The sequence below is a fragment of the Tamandua tetradactyla genome, chromosome 18 (assembly GCF_023851605.1).
Source record: "Tamandua tetradactyla isolate mTamTet1 chromosome 18, mTamTet1.pri, whole genome shotgun sequence".
Classification (NCBI taxonomy): Eukaryota; Metazoa; Chordata; class Mammalia; order Pilosa; family Myrmecophagidae; genus Tamandua; species Tamandua tetradactyla.
The window spans coordinates 31,402,228-31,422,901 of record NC_135344.1 but is presented as its reverse complement, the minus strand read 5'-3'; the positions used below and the strand labels follow the sequence as shown (position 1 = coordinate 31,422,901).

Below are 20,674 nucleotides of genomic sequence, written 5' to 3'. Positions count from 1 at the left end.
TGGCGGCGGCGGCGGCGGCGGCGGCCGGGTCAGGCGAGGCGGGCGGCGAGCCCCATGGCGGACAGGGCCCTGGCCCTGCTCAGCTCGCAAACACCTTTCCTCTCGGGAGGCTGCGGGGCTGGCGACCCAGGCTGGGGAGCGCCAGCGCCGCCCGGAGACAGGAGAGGACGGGGTGGAGGCGCAGGGAAGGGAGGTAGAGGTAGGTAACTAGGTGGGTGGGTGGGGACGGCGGCGGGGCGGGCTGGTGGAGGTGGCAGCGGCTCCCTTCTCAGGGTTTCTTTTGTTTCATGGCCTTAACCAGCCCCCCGCGCGCGCGGCAGCGGCGGCGGCGGTGGCAGCGGCGGCGACGCCCCACGCCGCTCTCCGAATGAAGCCGGCGCGCTCTGATTGGCCGCTTTTAATATCTGAGAGCCCGCCCTCTCCTCCCCACAGCCTTCTAACTCCTTTCCCTAGCCCCACCTCCCACCCGCTTCTCGGGCCCCGCCCCACCCCACCCCAAAGCTCTCTGATTGGGTGGCCGGGACGAGCCAGCCCCCCCTTCTTCCCTCCCCCCTCCCTCCTTCCCCTTTCTTTACTGGCTCATGAGGAGTGGGACTGTGATTGTTCGCTATAGACGTCACTCTTTGTGACGTGTCCTTTGTAGGGGCCGGAGGAAAAGAGGAGGGACAAAGGCAGGGGAGGATGAAACTTGGGCCGGGTAAGAGCTTTTGCGCAGGCGCATGCAGTAGAAGCGCACACCTGGATCTGAAACCGCCCCCCACCTCCCCAGCCCTCCTTCCTACCTGGGTTGGGTAGTTTAGCGCCCTTTGGTGGGCGGCCTTCGAGTGGGGTCGCAGGCGTGCGCCAGGAGAGCGTTGTTTCGCCAGGAAGAAGAGGCTACCCTTTTCAGGGTTAGGGCCTAAGGAGACTCATAGAAGGAGGGACGAGTGAAGTGTCTTCCTATCCAGCCTCTGGGGTGGCTTCCTGAGCCGCGTGGCTACCGGGTCTTCCCTGCAACAACCCGGGAATGCTCCTCCCTCGGGGTAGGGACCTTCCCACGCCCACCTACCGGGCTTCCCTTGCGGGGCGGTTGGTTACAGCAGAATTCTTGAAGTACTGAACTGCGTTTCAGTTCTTTGGGGCTTTTAAAGGAAGTTAGTTTCCTCTGCCAAGACGCTCGTCCCCACGCCCATCCCCATCACCTTTTAGAGCCAGGTAGTCTCGGCAGGTTATTCTTAACCGCCGGCGTTATCCTGTAGCGATAACAATGCGAGCAACGTGATCTAATTCTAAATTTTCTAGTGGTCCCGTTAAATAAAGGAAAAAAGAAACACGAGGTTAGTTTTAATGAATGTGGTTCATTCGGTCTATCCAAAATATCGTTTGAACATATAATGAATATGCAAATTGATATTTTACAGTTCTTTTCACACTACCTCTTTGAAATCTCGCGCGTATTTTACACTTACAGTATAGGTCAATTCAGTTATCTTCATACTAGCCACTTTTCAAGTACTCAATAGTTACCAGCAGCTCTAGACCCCCCCCTTTTTTTTTTCCCATGGGCAGGCACCGGAAACGAACCGGATCTCCGGCATGGCGGGCAAGAATTCTGCCACTGAGCCACCATCGCAAAGCCCCAGACCTCTTGATTTTTGCCTTAGGACCTCAGGTTATAAGGTCCTAAGGCAAAATATATGTTTACTTATTTCCTCTATTTTGCTGCCCCACACTCATTTCTTATGAGTCAAAATTTTAATTGAATACCATTTCTTAATGGCTTAGGACATGACAAAGCCAGTAGTCCAAGAGAAGGCTTGAATAATGTCTTCCATTTCCCTATTTTGGTTTCCTACCGCTATTTGCACAGGTGTACATCAATGTACAGAATTCGTCCAAATCAAAGAAAATTTTAGCTAACTCTAAGCTATCTTACTAAACTTTCTGTTATTCCAAGATTTCGATAACTGACATTAGACAATTGCTTTCTGGCAATTCATTTGTAGTAGTAAGCTCTAGGGCAGTGATTCTCAACCTTGGGTTGTACATCAAAATTAGGAAGGATTTTTTAAAAAGATAAATATAAAGTAGGGGAGAGGCAAATCCTGGATATTTGGATTTGGTAGGTCTGGGCTGGGAACCTGGTCATATTTTTATAAAGCCACCAGGTTGTTCTGAGCCTTGGCCAGATTGGAGAATACTGATCTAGATTTGAAATTTTGAGTTTATGGAAGGAATCTTGTTATTTACTGAAAAGTGAACTTTTTCTCCCCATCACCTTCTCAATTAGGTTCAATTTTCTTTGCTATAGCTACACACATTTTGTGATGTGCCCCAAGGTTGTATTTCATGGTATCTTAAAAAAGTGCCACCTGAATCTTTCTTAATGTACCAGTGGGTTGCCTGTATAACTAGATGTTTACTTATAGACAAAACCCTTTCTGTCTAATATTTATGTTTAAATGATAACCACTACTTGAAAGGTAGAACTTCTAGGAAAACAAATCTGAACAAGGAAGAAAGCCAAATAAAATATGTGGTGGCCACTCCTAGGATATATTGGTCATTTGGAAGAAATATGTAGTAGAATTATAAATGAGACTCTTGAAAGTCCCCTTTTCCACCTCTTTTCACAAGGTTTCATTTAATAGTCATCACTTGCTATTAAATTCTCTTCCCAACGACCCAAAGCAAAAGCTGTAGCAATTCTACCTCACTTTTCTTTTTAGGAGATATGTGAAGAACAAATTTATGTGGGTAAAATTCAGAAAAATAAGATCTAATCTGCTTAGATTAAAAAAGCTAACTGGTTTAATTTAGGTACTCATAATAAAAAAATTGCTTTCTACTTCATTCTCACATAATAAATGAGGTTTCATAATTTCCCATACAGAAATGTATACATTCATGCTTTAATTTATATTCAATCAATATTGTGATTTATGAACAAATCAGGAGATAAACTCATGAACTTCCCATTTGGGTGTACATTTATTGTCTTGGGTTAAATCTTGCTTATGAAGCAACTTTAAAATTCGCTTTTGCTCTAATTATATATGACTGGGATTCTCCCATTTAAACTAATCAAACAAACATAAATAAATTATTCAAACAACCCAATCCCTTCCATTCTTCCCTAGCCACACAATATTTGAATTTCACCTGAGTAGCATTTCTCTTTCATTCCAGTGCTGCTGCTTATGACGGAGGTTGATATACTGGGGCAGAAGAGTTGGCTTTAAGGATGTTAGGACAAAAAAGAAAACTACAGAATTGGCTATCCTTCATCAGATAGCAGGCTGACCGCTGAACTAGCATTTAAAGTCTATCCAATTGTAATGGTATTAAGGTTGGGACAATTTTAAACTCAACAAAGTTTAACAAGATTATCCTAGAGACAGATAATTGAACAAGAAATTTTGAAGCAATATATTAAAGACTGCCAGGAAGGTGTGGCAAATGATTCTGCTGAGACCCTCTCCTAGAACCCAAAAGTAAACACATGCTTCATCTTAAGGCAGAATGAATTTCTTCAGGGTAGGCTGTCCCCTGAGAGCAGCAATACCTTAGCCTTCCAAGATCGTGACCATGAACATATCGTTCTACTTGAAATGGCTCCTCATTGCCTAGGAACTGTCTCCTTGGAATTCCAGGCCTTCTACAGTCTGGTGTTCTTATTCCAGGTGCTCAAAATTGTTATATAAACATACTTAAATCTCTCTCCCATATTAACAGAAACTTCCTTGATAGCACATCCACTCCCTCCTGTCAATACTCTCTCTTCCCTGTTCCAACTCAACTTCTCCAATCAGCTGTCTGCACTATTTTTTTTTTAAGCTTTATTCTTGTCTTGTACTTACAAGCAAAAGTTGCCCCTTTTCACCACATTCAAATATATAGTCCATTGGTGTCAATCACATTCACAATGAGGTGTTACCATCACTGCCATCCTTTACCAAAACCTTTCCACCATGCCAAACAAATTCTGCACCCATTGAGCATTGACGCCCCATTCCCCATCTTATCCCCAGCTTCTGGTAAACTGAATTCTAGTTTCTGCCTCTGAGTTTGCTTATTCTGATGATTTCATATTAGTGATATTATACAATATTTGTCCATTTGTGCCTGGCTTAATTCACTCAACATGATGTTGTCAGGTTCATCCATGTTGTCATGTGTATCAGAACTTCATTCCTTTTTATGCCTGAGTACTATTCCATTGTCTGCATGTACCACATTTTGTTTACCCATTCATTGATGGACACTGGGTTGCTTCTCTCTTTTAGCATCTGTGAATAATATTGCTATGAATATCAGTGTGCAATTATCTGTTTGAGTCCTTGCTTTCAGTTCTTTTAGTGATAAGCTTAGTGGTAGAAGAATTGCCAGGTTATACAGTAATTCTATATGTGACTTTTGAGGAACCACCAAACTGTTTTCCACAGTGGCTGCACCACCAACCAACAATGAACGAGTGTCCCTATTTCTTCACATCCTTTCCAACACACTTATTTTCCATTTTTTTTAAATAGTAACCATTCTATTGGGTGTGAAATGTGCACTATTTCTTTACCTCCCACTGCCCCTTCACTGACGTTATTCTTACCTTGTCAAACTAAATCCAATGGGCACTTTTTAAGGATAAATCCAGCTTAACCTGCAGGATTTAACACTTCATTGCCCCTTAAGGCACTCTCTTCCTTTGTCTCCCTTGAGACCACATTATTCTGCTTTCGTTTCTACTTCCTTAGTCATATCATAGTCTCCTTTGCAGCCTTTGTCTTCCTATCACTCACATTTTGAAGTGCATCAAGGATCTATCAGGTCTACTCTCTGCTTGCTCCATACTGCCCCCCTAAAAGTCTTATCCTTTCCCAAGATTTGTTACCATATGTACAATTTCCAGATCCATTTTGCCATTCCTTATCTCTCCACTGAGCTCTGGACCCAGAAGTCTCTGTTTTATGAATTTCTCTACTTGGCAATTCAAATTCAACCTTAATTTACACTTAACCACCCAAACTGAAATCTCAGTTAAAATCTGCTTTTCCTGCAGCATTCTTTAGCTTAGAAGATAGCACTGCTATCTACTCAGTTATTTGACCAAAAGCCTGGTAGACATTCTTGGCTTTTCCATTAACCCACAATGACTGCAGTGACCTCTAGGGGTATATAGTGACTTATACCTCCCAATTATCAAATTCATGTACCTTTCTGCATCATCGCCACCATTACCATAGTCTAGACCACTGTCATTCAGAGCATGACTCATAGTCCCCAAACCAATATTTCTATATCCAGTCTTACTCCCCCTCAACTTGTTTGATTCTTCTACTTCTCTACTTCCATTTTTTGTTGTCCTTAGGATAATACACAAATTTGTTAATGTAGCTTACATGATATCTTCTTCATCTGGGCCCTGCCTATCTCTTTGGTTTCATTTCATGCCACTTTTCTTGCATTCTTGATATTAGCCATAGAGGTCTCCTAGCAGCTCTTCATCTATTCTACATACTCTTATATTGTCTTCAGGTCTGGAATATGGCTCTCCTCCTTTGCTTACTCTTAGCTAACTCTGACTTGTCCTGCAGGACTCAGATTAAACATCACTTGCTTTAGGATGTCTTCCTAAACCTAAGTAAAATTATCCTATAGCATCCCATACTTCCTCAACAACACATATCACACTTTGTTGTTTAATTGTCCATCTTTTTGTTTTCATTCTTTTAAAGCCAGGGCCTGCTACAGTTCCTGGCACATAGGAGGGGCCAGTATATACTTGCTGACTGGCTAACTAAGCAGATATTCCTCCAGATAAACTCAGTACTTCAGCTCGTGTAGGCTATAGGCCATCATTCAAACAATGTAATTTCCCATTTTTGTGGCTCTGCTTGAGCTATTTTGTTTTTGTCCAGATTGCCTTAGCTTTGCCTTCTCTCCCCACCCTCCCAATCTCTAACTCTTTTTAAACCTCAGCTTAAATGTGTCATCTTCCAACACATTTTCCTGTTCAATCCAATCAGGCTTAGTTCTTCTTTCCACCTCCCAGGAAAATGCACATGAAAGCTACATTTTGCATATATCCTATAGGTGCCTAAAAGACTCCCAGAGGTCTATCCAGGATTACCTTGGGTTCTATGGCCTGTGACACAGACAGGCTAGATGTTCACTATACTCATTGTGTCTTTCTGAGCACACAGCTAGACCTCATTTCTGGGCCTCCATTGGAATGCAAAGAGCCATAAAACTGAGTTTTATCTGAGGAATTGTGGGCAGAAGTGATATACACCACTTCCAGACCTGGCCCATAAAATGATTGTCCACGTTGCTTCCCCATCTGTGATGCAGATAGGCATGATGACCATGGAAGCCACCTGTTAAAGAGGCAGAGTCATAAGATGAAAGGAGCCCCAATCATTACATGAAGCAGAGCTGCCACTGGTCTGCCTTGGCACCCATGTTATACTTTGAGTGAGAAATATTTTTTATTGTGTTTCTGATATTAAGATTTTTGCATCCATTTGTTACTGCAGTTAGCCTATCATAAGTAATACCAGACATCAGGTTAAATATCCTTGGTTTGTACATTTATTATATTTAGTTTGGACTACTCATATCCTCTGAACACAAACTGCTTGATAAATCACATAGGTAAAATATTTTCTACTATATTATTACTTATAGACAGGGAGCAGTGCACTCTGTGGCACAGAAGCTGATTATAAAGCCACCAAGATGACATAGCAATCGTAGTATATATGCACTAAACAACAGAGCTTCAAAATACATGTTGTGTATCGGGGAGGTACCAACAAAAAACTGATAGATTTGAAAGGAGAAAAAGAAAAATCTCCAATTACAGTTGGAGACAATAGCCCTCTGGAGGCAAACTGAAGGACACCATTAATCAACAGGATCTAATTAGCATTTATGGACCCCCCCAAAACAATAAAAACACACATTCTTTTCAAGGTCCATAGAACATTCACATACTTATACCATATCCTGGGTCATAAAGAATCTTCAACAAATTTAAAAGAATTGAAATCATAAAGAGTATATTCCTTGGCCATAATGGAATCAAACTAGAAATCAATAGCAAACAGAGAACAATAAAAATCTCCAAATACATGGAAATTAAACAACACTTCTAAATAATTAATGGGGCAAAGAGAAAGACTCAAAGGAAAAATATATACATCAAACTGAATGAAAATGAAAATCCAACATGTCAGAATTTATGAGGTAAAACTAACGCAGGAATGTAATGGAAATTTATAGCACTAAATGTTTATATTAGAAAGGAGGAAAGTTCTCAAATCAATAATCTAAGCTCCTACCCTCATGAAACTAGAAAAAGAACAAAATAAACCCAGAACAAACAGAAGGAAGGAACTAATGAAGAGCTGAAATCAATGAACTTGAAAATAGGAAAACAGTAGAGAAAATCAATGCAACAAAAAGTTGATTTTTCAAAAACAATGAAGTTGATAAACATTTAGCAAGGTTGACAGAAAAAGAGGAAAGATATAAATCACCAATATCATGGATGAAAAGGGGTATCACTACAGATCCTGCATCATTAACAGGAGAAAAGAGGACCACTACAAATAATTTTATGCTCATAAATTTAACTATTTGGAAGAAATGGACCAATTCCTCAAAAATCACGCACTACATAAATTTAGCCAAGATGAAATAGATAATCTGAAAAGGCCTATAATGATTAAAGAAATTGAACTTGTAATTAAAAAAAAAAACTCTCAAAAGAAAAATTACCAGCACCAGAAGGTTTCACTCCAGAATTCTACTAAACATTTAAAGAACAACTAAGACCAATTTTATAAATCTTTTTCAGAAAATAGGAGGGAATGCTTTCCTACTCCTTTTATGAGGTCAGCACAGACACCAAAACCAGACAAAGACAGTACAAAAAATAAAACAACATATAGATCAAAATCTCTCATGAACTTAAATGCAAAAATCTCAAAAAAATTTGTAAAATCCACCCCAGAACTCTATGAAAAGAATATACACCACAACCAAGTGGTATTTATTTAATATATGTAAGGTTGGTTATATATTTAAAACTCCACCAATGGAAATTATTTATTCATACAAAAACTTGTACAGGAATGTTCATAGAAGCATTATTCATAATGGCCAAAAAAGTAGAAACCATCTAAATGTCCATCGATTGATGAATGGATAAAGAAGATATGGTATATCTATACAATGGAATATTGTTCCACCATCAGAAGGAATGAGGTGTTGATACATGCTCCAACATGGATGGGTCTTGAAATCATTAAGTTAATTAACTTAAGTGAAAGACATCAGTCACAAAAGGGCACATATTGTATGATTCCATTTATATGAAATGTCCAGAATAGGGAAATACATAGTGAGAAAGTAGATTAGTGACTCCAGGGACTGGGGAAAGATGGGAAGGAAAAGTGACTGCCAATGGGTACAAAGTTTCTTTTTGGAATGATGAAAATGTCCTGGATTAGAGCATAGTGATGTTTGCAAAACCTTGTAAATATACTACAAATCATGGAAATGTACACTTTAAAAGGGTGAATTTTATGGCATGTGAATTATATCAATAAAAAAATCAATGTAATCCACTATATCAATAGTCTTAAGGGAAAAATCATGTGATCCTATACTTGATTTCCAACACCCATTCATGATAAAAGTGCTCAGAAATTTAGCAATAGAGGGGAATCTCTTCAACCTGATAAAGATCATTTATGAAAAACTTCTCCCCCGCCCCAACAAGGCAATGAACATGGGAAGGATGTTCCTTCTCACCACTCATTCTTAACATGATACTGGAAGTTTTAGCCGAAATAAGGCAAGGAAATAAGTGAAATAAGGCAAGGAAAAGAAATAAAAGACACATGGATTGTAAAGGAAGTAATACTTTTTAAAATGGAAAGATCTAATATAAACAGGAAGTGAGTTGAGAATACAAAGGGGAAGGCAATGTCAACAAATTTCAGGTTTCTAAAGAAAAACTCAGAAATCAGTACAATTGATCCCCAAATTTATAGGGAATTGGCCTAAAAGTCTCAATGTAAAATAATAGCTATCACAAGGAAAATATTGTCAAGAAAAGCAACAGTAACCACCAAAAATGTCAGCAAAGGTGGAAACAAGTTGATTGGCTAAATAAAGTTACTTATTGAAACACATGGATAAGATTTGGCATGTAACACACAAAATATATAACAATAAAAGTTGGTTTTAAAAAAGTCTGGGAAAAACTGAAGAAGGAAATGAAATGCAAGTTTTAGAAAACAGGGAAAGAGAATATTGAAATTCAACTGGACAAGTAAATAAATCTTACCGATTGATAGAGAAGATAAAATGTGTTTGTAAGATTAAAGAGGAAATCTGATAGTATACGTCAACTGAACAAATGATTTGTTTGCATTTTAGGTTTATGTTTAATAAATAAGTACTAATAAACTAAAGCAACTTGATATAAACACAAGTAATTGCATTCATCTTACTTTAGTCTCTGCTCTCACTTTTGGTGACATAAATATGACTTGGGATTCTTTACTCTCCTGTATTCTATTCCACTTCAAATTAGCTACCTGTCTCAAAAACTTTATCATTGTGAAAAGGTTTTCCTAACTCTGTGGTTATCATATCCACCACTGCTTTCTAATGCTGACAAAAATACCATTTTGCCATAATAATCTATCCAATCTAGTAGTCTTCCAGAGACAGTGGAGAACATGTGCTATTTTCCAGTTTGCAAATCACATATCCTATTTGTGCCTTGGTTTCTTCATAGGCAAAAATAAATTAATTCATTCATTTATGCATTCATTCACATATTTTATTTAGCCTCTACTGTGTCCCAGACACTCTTCTAAGTGCCTGGAATATATTACTGAACAAAAGAAAGATCCCTACCCCGTGAAACTTTTCTATCAGGGGAACACAAAAGACAAACAATGAATATAATAAGTTAAACAGTATTTTAGAAGGCAGTGAGTGCTATAAAAAAGAATGAAGAGTGGAATAGGGTAAAGTGGGTAGGGATTGGAGGGATGTGAGGTAGGTTGCATTTTTCAATAGAATGGTTAGGATAGGCCTAACTGGGGAGGTAATGTTTGAGCAAAGACTTGGAGGTTAAGGATTTGGCCAAGTGGATATCTGAGGGAATGGTGTTCTGGGAAGGGCAACAACTAGATGAAAAGTCTAAGTTGGTAGCAGAGCTTTGTAAGCCATTTTAAAGATGAACTACTCTGGGTGAGATGAGAAGCCATTGCTTGGAGTCCTGCTAGGGAGTGATATTTTCAAAGGTGTGGAGAGTTGACTGTAGGAAGCAAGAATAGAAGCAGAGTAATGAGAAGTGGTAGGATTTGGGCATATTTTTTAAGACAGGGCTAGTTGACTCCAAGGTTTTAGATCTGAGCAACTGGAAGGATGGCATTGCTATCACAGGCAAAAGCTGCAGGCAGACCATGTCATAGATAAATATTTTGGGGGTTTCATGATGATCATCAGTGGCCTATGTTATAGCTTGAATATAAATTTCTCTTTCCTGATTTGATGTTTCTTGCTGTGCTGGTTTGAAGCTGTTAGGTACCCCAGAAAAGCCATGTTCTTACAATCTGATCTTGTGGGTGCCAATGTATTTAGGTGGGACCTCTTGATTAGGTTATTCACCTGGAGATGCAACCCCACCCATTCAAGGTGGGTCCTAATTTGTTTACTAGAGTCCTTAAAAGAACTCATGGAGAGAAAGAGAGCTCAGAGATGACACAGAGAACAGAGAGATGAAACCAGGACATAGATATTTGGAGATGCAAAAGGAGGATGCCCTAGGAAGTGCTAGAAGCTGAGAGAGCCACTTGAAACCAGAAGCCAGTAGAGAAGGACAGCAGACATTGCCATGTGCCTTCCCATGTGACAGAGAAATCCTGGATTTGATCAGCCTTTCTTGAGTGAAAGTATTCTCTTGTTGATGCCTTAATTTGGGCATTTTCATGGTCTTAGAACTATAAATTTGTAACCTAATAAATTCCCCTTGTAAAAATCCAGTCCATTTTTGTTATATTGCATTCTGGCAGCATTAGCAAACCAAAACAGAATTTGGTGCCAGAGAAGTGGGGTGCTGCTGAGTTTGCAAATATCAAACATGTTGGAATACCTTTTTACATGGATGGGCAAAGATTCTGGAAGAATTTTAAGGAGGTGAATAGGAAAAGCCTGGAATGCTTTGAAGAGACTATTGGTGGAAATATGGACAACACTAAAGGTGCTTTTGATGAGGCCTTAGACAGAAATAATGCATGTCATTACTGCAAACTGAGGAAAAGGTGATTCTTGTTTTAAAATGGCAGAGAATTTGGCAAAATTAAGTACTAGCATTGGATGGAAGGGAGAATTTGAAAGCAATAAGCTTGATTATACTGCTGATGAAATTTCCAAACTAAATCTGGAAAATGCAGCCTGGTTTCTCCTTGCAGCTTATAGTAAAGTGTAAGAGGAAAGACAGATGCTGCGAACTGAACACTTCAGTACAAATAAACCAGAAATTGAGGGTCTGAAAAATTCTGGGCTTCCAGAAAGCAAGGCCGCAGAGAATAGTGCCCAACATGAGGATTTAAACAAATAGAATAAGTCAGCCATTTCAGAGAAGGCCAGGATTGGAAATGCAGTTATTGAGAAAGGATTTGTGGAAAGTCCTATTGTCTGATGGTTGTGATCCTTGTGTGCTGCATGGAAAACTGACAAGTTTGTTGCAAGATCTGTATGAACAAACCACAGCCAGTCTGGATGGAAAGGGACAAAAAAGGAGACAGATTAAAGGAAAAATGACCTCAAGGGCAGTACCATGGAGGCTAATGTCTAGAGCCAAGAAATTTTGGGCCAGGAGAGTGTACCCACCCATCCATAGGTAAAGGGTGAGTTTGCTCTCGAGGCAGAGGGTGGGCTTTCCTCCTGGATGTTCAGGAAGAGTTTTGCTGCCTCAGGCCTCAGGGAGGGTGAAAGACATTCCCTGGGGATTGGGGAAAGCCTGGCCACCACCCCAATGTTATAAAGGAGCTGACTGTGTACCCTGGAGATGGCAGAATCTGGGTACCACTCAGGTGCTTGAAGAGAATGGGGCCAAGAACAAGGTGGTCACCCCAATGCTTGGATATGTTGAAACATTCACCCTAGTGTTTGGAGAGAGCAGTGCTGCTGCATAAGCCCTTTGAAAGGGTGGGACTGGTGCTCTCTCAATCTCAAAAATCTAACGAATTTTGCCCTGCTGGTTTTCGGAACTGTTTGGGTCTGGTAACCCCCCACTTTTCTTCTAATTTCTTCCTATGGCAATGGGAATATTTATCCTGTGACTGTCTCTCTTTTGTATATTGTAAGCAGACAACTTGTTCTGAGTTTCACAGGTCCACAACCAGAGGAGAATTTTACCTTAGGACAGACCATGCCAATAGCTGATTTTGATGAGATTTTATACTGATTTGACTTTGTATTGTATCTGTATTGCTACTGAAATGATTTAAGGCATTCATGATATCGTGATGGAATAAATGTATTTTATATTTAGAAATAACATGTCTTTTGGGGTTCCAGAGGTACAATGTGCTGGTTTGAAACTTTTATGTACACCAGAAAAGCCATGTTCTTCTAATCCAATCTTGTGGATGCAGACACATTGTGGGTGGGACCTCTTGATTAGTTTTTTCAATGGAGATGGGAGCCCACCCATTCAAGGTGCATCTTAATTAGCTTACTAGAGTCCTTAAAAAAGCTCATGGAGAGAGAAAAAGCTCAGAGCTGACATTGAGAGCAGAGTGATTAAACCAGGACACAGACACTTGGGGATGCAGAAGGAGGGTGCCTGGGAAGCTGAGAGAGCTGTTTGAAACCAGAAGGTGGGAGACAATCATAGCACCATGTGCCTTCCCATGTGACAGAGAAACCCCAGACATGATCAGCCTTTCTTGAGTGAAGGCATCCTCTTGTTGATGCCTTAATTTGGACATTTGCATGGCCTTAGAACTGTAAATTTGTAGTCTAATAAATCCCCTTTGTGAAAGCCAGTCCATTTCTACTATATTGCATTCTGGCCCTCTACATCTTAGCTTAGGGGAGGAAGTATTGCATAATTTTCTAGGAACCTTATTGACCTGTTCCATTCTTACCCTTTGGGTTAAGTGAATCTCTGTGAAAAGTTCTCCTTCTGGGAGATGGTCCCTCAGGGAATGTAAATGACCCCTAGTTTTTTTTCTTAAATGCCTCTTAATCCTTTATTTTTCTTAACAATTATAGTTTACAGAAATTTAATTTTTTAGAAGTAAAAATTCTGCTCATTTTGCAAGAATAGAGGGTCAAATTCTCTAGGTAAGAAGGACATGTAAGCATTTGTTATTTCAGTCTTTAGTAAAATATTTTAACCTTGACTGGGGAAAAACCCTTTTAAGGATGAGCATGAAATATACTTTCCATAACAATCCTAATCTCTGACTTCTTTATTGTGGGTCATGAGCAGGAGTTATTGAGACTCTGGTGAATAGGAGAAAATGAGTTATAAAATATTCCAACTGTTCACCAGGGCCTGGATTGAACTATTAACTGATTTTATTCAGGTTCCTGAGTAATTGTGACAGAGGCATTGGTCCCTCCAGTCAGGTTTTCACTAGAGTCACTGCATGGCAAAACTTCCCCAAGGCTACATTTTTATGTTTTATTTTCAGACTATTGGTGTCACAGGAGCAATTAAAATTTGTGAATAATGTCTGTTTCCTCCTGATAAATAATGTGGATGGCCTGCAGTCTGTTCATATTCATGGCAAGGGATTTAACAGGCTATTGTGTTAGTAACAATGTGGATGCAAATTGTAAACATTTATCATCTCCAAAGTTTTATGCAATTTTCAGAGCAATGTCAGTTGAAACAGATGCACTACCCTCCCCCCCAATAAAATAATCTTTAGATGATTTCTCAACATTCTCCAAAAATCTTTGTTCCCCAGTAACTTCTGTTTATTATATAAAATAATATTGTCAAATCTACTAGAAAATGAATAGTAATGGATAAAACATCCAATGTCCTCTAAACTGATTTCCCATCTCATCAAATGCTGTGAACTATTAGTAAGTTATGTCAAAAAAGCCTCCCATATTTGGGAATTAAGTAATAAATTTAGTTAGCATGTTTATGAGGAGATAGAATACATTTATGTTAGTGAAAATTTCCCAACATATTTGTCTGGACAATTTAAAACTGATACTATCTTCACTCATGAAAACCACCCATCCTAATTGAAAAGTTTTAAGATCAAATTAATATTTTGCTAAGGGGGGGAGGAAACTTTAAGAATTAACTTTCTTAATACAGTAGCTTAGAGGAGGAAGATATGGTGCAATAAAATTATTAACTTGTAATAAGGCCTCGTATTAAGCATTGAATACAAAGAAATAAAAATTTTGTACTTGACCTCAAGAGGTTCATAGACTTGTTGGCAAGATGTTAAAATGTGTACATTTACATAGAAGAATGTGTACATGACATAGAGATAATTGAATAACTACATGGTTAGTGGAGACATATTTTAGGCATTCTAAGAAGAAATATTATTTTTGTGAGATAGGAAAGACTGCATGGAAGAAGTAAAATCAAGTAACACTTCAGGAGAGATCTGTAAATGGGTGAAAAAGAGGAAGAAGGCAGCAGATTGGTGAGCAATAACACAAATTAAAATACAAAGGCAAAAGAGAAGTTGTAGATTTGAAAATGGTGGTGGCAGGATTTGGGGGCAGGTGAGGAGTCAAGTTTGAATAAAGTTAGTATACAGAGATATGGCAATAAGGAAGCAAAGTCTGGAAATTGGAAAACTAAGACTAAGGCCTGAGGTCCATCCAACATGGGGACATTGGTTTCTTGTGTAAGGAGTCAGACAGAATAGAGATTAAATCCTACTCTGCTATGTAGGAGCACTATGTTTTAGAGATTTAACTTCTTTGAACCTCAGGTTCCCCTCTACACAATGGAACTTATATCTACCAAACCCAGTTATGAGAATTCAATGAAATAATTTTTCACTGTGATCCAGCCAAGTGAGCACTTGTCATTTCCTTTCTGTGATAAAGGGATGGGGGCAAGCAATCTAAGGGTTTCTGAAAAGGAAAATGACATTATTAAATGTTTTACTCATCTGTCCATATCCCAGATAAAAGGAGAGTCAGACACAAGATTTTCACAATCACACAGTCACATCGCAAAAGCTATATCATTATACAATCGTCTTCAAAAAGCAAGGCTGTTGGAACACAGCTCTACAGTTTCAGGCACTTCTCTCCAATTACTCTAATACATTATAAACTAAAAAGGGATATCTATATAACACATAAGAATAACCTCCAGGATAACCTCTTGACTCTGTTTGAAAATGGCCATGTTTTTTAAATCCATTCCAATGGGTACAGACCGATTTTAGATGGGAACTTTTGATTAGGTTATTTCAATTTATATGTGCCCTGCCTCATTTGGGGTGGGTCTTGATCCTCTTGCTAGAGTCCTTTATAAGAGGATAAAATACATACAGAAGCTAAGGGATAAAATTCAGAGAAACACCCAGAGAAGTTAGAGAAAACGCCACAGCCAGAGAAGCCAGAAGCTAAAGCAATAAAACCCAGGAGAGAAGGACCAGCAGACCTTGCCACATGCCCAAACTCGGATAACCAGTCTTCAGAGAAGGTATCGTCCTATTGATACCTTAATTGGGACATTTTCACAGCTTTAGAACTTAAATTTGTAAGCCAATAAATCCCCATTGTTGAAAGCCAACCACTTTCTGCTATATTGCATTTTGTCAGCTTTAGCAAGCCAAAACAGCCTGATGCTCGGTCTGGAGGTGAGCATGACATAAGGCTGGGATTTTTCTACCTGGAGATAAAGCCTCTTGCCTCTTTGGGTTAGAGGTTGGAACAATATCATCTAGTGAAAACTGCTGGCAGGAATATATGAAATCAAATGGAGACCTCAAGAGATTAGAGAAGCAGAAAGACATTTAGAATCTTGGCAATGTTGACATTAGCCTCATTTCCCAAGGTCCACAAAGTTGCCCTAATTTCTGCAGGCTCTCCTTTTAGTTTTCTGTGAGCTAAACATAATCTTTCTAATAAATTCCTTATCTGTTTGAGCTAGTTTATACAACAGAGAGACCAATAGATTTGAATGTACAAAAGTTATAAGTTTCTTTAAGCCAAAATACTATAAGCAAAATCAAGTCAAACAAATATGGAACATTTGCAACAAAGACAACATGAAAAAAAAAGAGTTTCTATCCTGATTGCATGGAAAGAACTTAAAAGTCAATAGGAAATAAAAAACATGAATGAACATTCCAATAGAAATATGAGAACAGTCATAGACAGACCATTTGCAGAAGAAACACAAAGCACCAATAAATAAAAGTCAGCACCAATAACAATCAAATATAAATCAAAGCAACAAGATATGATATTTAACTAATTAAACTGCAAAGATGAAAAATAGGATAATAATGCTGAGCTACAATGGGGAGTATTAGTCTGTCTGTTTTGAAGGTTTTTCTCTGCTGTGTGTATTAAGGATCTTAAAAATGTTCATAACCTTCAATTGAGATGTTTGACTTCTAGGAACTATTCTTAAGGATCCATGTACAAGTTATGTTTATTTCAGTGATATTTATGTTAGCCAGATAGTAAATGTCTAATTGAGTGATGGTTGAATAAGTAATAAGGAATGGACAGTCATATGTGAAAAATTATGGGCCATTAAAAATCACTTTTTTGAAAAATAGTTCCTTGACATGGGAAATGTTCACTATATAATACTAGCAGAAAAAGTACGATGAAAAATGTAATATGGGCCCTGTTATTGCTATTTTATATATCTGTGTGTATGTGTGTATGCATTAAGAGGTAAAATGGGATTTTTTCTATTGTCTTGAAATTTTGGGCAAAGTCCAAAGATACGAATAATTGATAATAAGTATCCTCACATTCTAAATTAAAGAAAGAAAGAAAAAAAAGAAGCCTAGTGTCCATTATTACCGCCATCAACAGTCTATGCAAAATATTTTTCAGAAAGGATTATCTGAAGTGAATTCAGTGAATTCATAGGGGTAGAAAGTGCTTTTGCATAGACCACGGTGCCTGAATCTGGCCTGGAGGTATTTGAAGGTGGGAAGTTGGCTGCAGTTCTCCACAGTGGCAGGACAAAGAGAGGGGAAAGCAGAGGAAACAGGCCTCACTTCTATCCTTGGGGTCAGGGTGCATGGCTTTTCCCATGGGGTAAGTGGAGTGGGGCAAACAGAATGAAAGACTAGACCATCCCCTCCTTTCCTCCTGATCTCTGAGCTATAGAGAGGCTTGAGCTCAGGGAAGGGAGAAACACGGTCTTGATTTAGATTTAACTACTTTAATTCCTGCATATGAAACTGTTCTAGTACCTGAAAGGGACAGGAAAGCTATGGTTATGGCTAAGGCACAGGGAATGAAGAACTGATAAAGCATGCTTGAAGGCAATGATGGCAAAATATCAAGGAGCTTCATCTCTGTACCCTGTCAAATCCACACTGTTTAATAATCACTCCTAAATACATAGATCAAGGTTACAAAAAAAACCACTTTGAAATGCTATCTGAAATCAACTCTGAGTGGTGAGAGTACAAGTGCTTTTTATTGCCTTCTTTATATTTTTTCTGTATTTTTAAAATTTTCAAAATAATTACATATATTTTACAATTAAAAAAAAAAAAGAGGGCGGGCCATGGTGGCTCAGCAGGCAGAGTTCCCGCCTGCCATGCCAGAGACCTGGGTTTAATTCCCGGTGCCTGCCCATGCAAAAAAAAAACCTAAAAAAAAAAAAAAAAGAAAGAAAAAGAAAGGTGGGGAAGAAATGGCTTAAGAGAAAAAAAAGGAGACCCAGGTTCAAAGTTTATAAAGGGAGGTGGTTTCCTCCTTCTATCCAATGAGCCACAGATTGTATCAGTATTTCTATCGAAATGCCCTTTGTATCTCTCTTTTCATTTTCACGCCACCATGCTAGCGCCTACTCTTACCTCCCCCTTAGAAGAATGGTGTGATCTCATAATTGATGTAATTTCCTCCTATCACCCTCTACACACGATAGGTCCATTTTCCTAAATCTCATTTTTCTTCTGCACTCTATTTTTCGTCTCTTTCCAATTATTCCAAAACAATCCTCCTTGCCCTCCCCTCCCCACCCTCCCCCACCCCCCATTTCAATCAGGCCAGTTTCTTCTAGAATCTCACTTTTCTGTCAACCTCTCCCCTCTTCTCCTGGCATCCCCATCTCCATTACTCTTTGCTGCAGGCAGCAGATAAACTTCTGTAACGGGTGTCCTTGCCCCACTTGAACCACTGCCACCAAGACCTGCCTTATGGGCCTAAGCTCAGTGGAACAGCCTTGGGTCTCTAGAGAAGTCTAAAACCCTAGTGTGCCAGGCTTTCCCAACACCCAGTCTGTCACCTTCCCTCCCTGGGCAGCCTTATTTCAGCTCCTAGAGTCATCCCTTCCCACTTCTACCACCCATTTAAAAAAATGAAACTCTCTCTAAGCTTCGGGAGTTTCCCTACCATGCAGGTCGCAGGAGGTGAAAGCAGGGCTGCTCCTGCTGATGGCAGAGGCTGAAGCATGTTCACAGCTGGAACTCAGAACTCTTCTCCATAGAAACTGTGTTATACTGCTAGGTAGGTTCTATAGTACACTTAGAATTCTAGATGAGGTAAGAAGGTCAAAGGAACTTTTGTGAGTTCTCCACTTGTTTTAGATTCTTGAGGAAAAGGCCCCTGAGCTTCAAGACTGACCATAAGTCATCTTTGTGTAGAAGGAGTCCAGGAGTAGAGGATTAAATTGTCTCCTGTGAATTCAGACAGACGGAGGCCCCATTTGACCTTCATTCCAGGCCCAAGACACTTAACTGTGAAGGAATCCAGAGGTCCCCCTAGAAGGTGCACCCAAAAGGAAAATGCAGAACTGGGGGAAGAGAAAATGCCCTTGAGCTTGTTATAAAGACCATGACTAAGGGGCAGGAGAAGCAGGAGCTTCAGAGCAGGTAAAGGTGGAGGCTTCCAGAAGGTCATTTGGCCCAGCCCCCAGAGACTTTAACAGTGTCACATTGTTAAATTAGTTTCAATAGATTTGTGCCAGAATCATTGCAGAAGGTTTGTAATAAAAAGCAGGTTGAGTAAAGAACTATATTTTTAGAGTTCTCTAAGAAATGGGCGTCAGGGGTAGAGTTATTTTGTGATCTACGGTGTACAAAAGGTGTGTGTGTTATTCATTGTTCAGTTGGAACAAAATGAATTTGTAGCTATAGCTATGACCACATAAATGTTGATGACAGGAGGAGTGGCAGTAGAAGTAGGCAAAGCAGGGATCCTTATGAAATGATAGAAAAACTGGTGGCCACCATAAGGTGGGGGAAGAATGAACATGGTCATTTATGTATCTATATGGGATTCAATAGCATCAGAAGGGAGAAGTTCATGGGGAATGGGACCCAGAGAAACAGGTGGAGGGGTCTGACCTAGAATGACCAAAGCATTACTCTTTTTGTCACTCTTCTGATTGTGCCCTGGGAAAACTTGGTTGCTTTTATATATCTCTTGGTGCTTAGTACAGTATTGTGCACAATGTATCCTTCAATAAATGTTACTGACAGACTAAATAAAACTAAGTGAAATATCATTAAAATGTCCAGACATGCCCAAAGTAATCACAGGGAGACGAGAGAGATGAAATATGAAGAAAGAAGTAAAGATCAGAGAGATTTGAAGATGCTACACTGCTGGCTTTGAATTCAGAGGAAGAGGTCGTGAGCCAAAGAATGCAGGTGACATTTAAGAGTGAGAAAAGGCAAGGAAACAATGATCCCATTAGAGTCTTCCAGAGAAATGCAGCTCTACCATCATCTTGATTTTAGGACTTCTGGCTTCCAGAACTGTAGATAATAAATCTGTGTTGTTTTAAAGCCACTAGGTTTGTGGTAATTTGTTACAGAAATGAGAGGAAACTGATACAATGCCTATTGTTTGTCAGCCCAGCATCCCTTTCCTGACTTCTGCTAGTAACAGTCTCTCTCCACCCTCCCACTTCTAGAGAATTGCTTCCCTACCACTCCATTAGGTTCTGGGAAGCTTCCAATCATGGTACCTGATTTCCTTCCATGGCTGTTGGGGTGGGATTGTCGCCCAAGAACAGAGTCTTTTCCTGGATTTTTCCAAAGTGGCAGTGAGAAGTATAGCACTTGTTTTCTTTTTAGATTTCAGAACTACTAGCAGACATGTACTCTGCCACTTATAAGGCCTTGAGAAAGAATGATCCCAAACTATAGGCAAAAGTCAAGCGTACAGGTAGAGTGATAAAGAAGGAAAGGGAAACAGAGCAGGATAGGAGCAAGTCCTGGTAACTTTCAGAATTTAGTCTTGAAGTCTTCTCTACCCATCATTGGTTTTATGAACCTATAAATTCACCTAAGGTACTTTGATATGGGTTTTCATTACTTGCAGCCAGAGTCCTGATTTATAGAATGTTCAGTTGAACTCCTCTTCTACCTCTCCCATCCTATACCTCCTCCTGTATCCTGGTTAATAGCACTACTCTCCACCTTGTCCCCACTTCCCCGATCAGAAACCTGGGGGGTCATTC

At 39.5% G+C, this 20,674-nt stretch overlaps 1 long non-coding RNA gene across 1 annotated transcript; it reads right to left on the bottom strand.

The window, feature by feature from the left end:
• Positions 1-16: 16 nt before the first annotated feature.
• LOC143662064 (uncharacterized) lies at positions 17-18,708 on the bottom strand. Its single transcript, XR_013165126.1, has 4 exons — positions 18,601-18,708; positions 1,049-1,277; positions 783-898; positions 17-635 (listed from the first exon to the last, which is right to left on the bottom strand). It is a non-coding gene; the product is annotated as an uncharacterized LOC143662064 (long non-coding RNA).
• Positions 18,709-20,674: the final 1,966 nt, after the last annotated feature.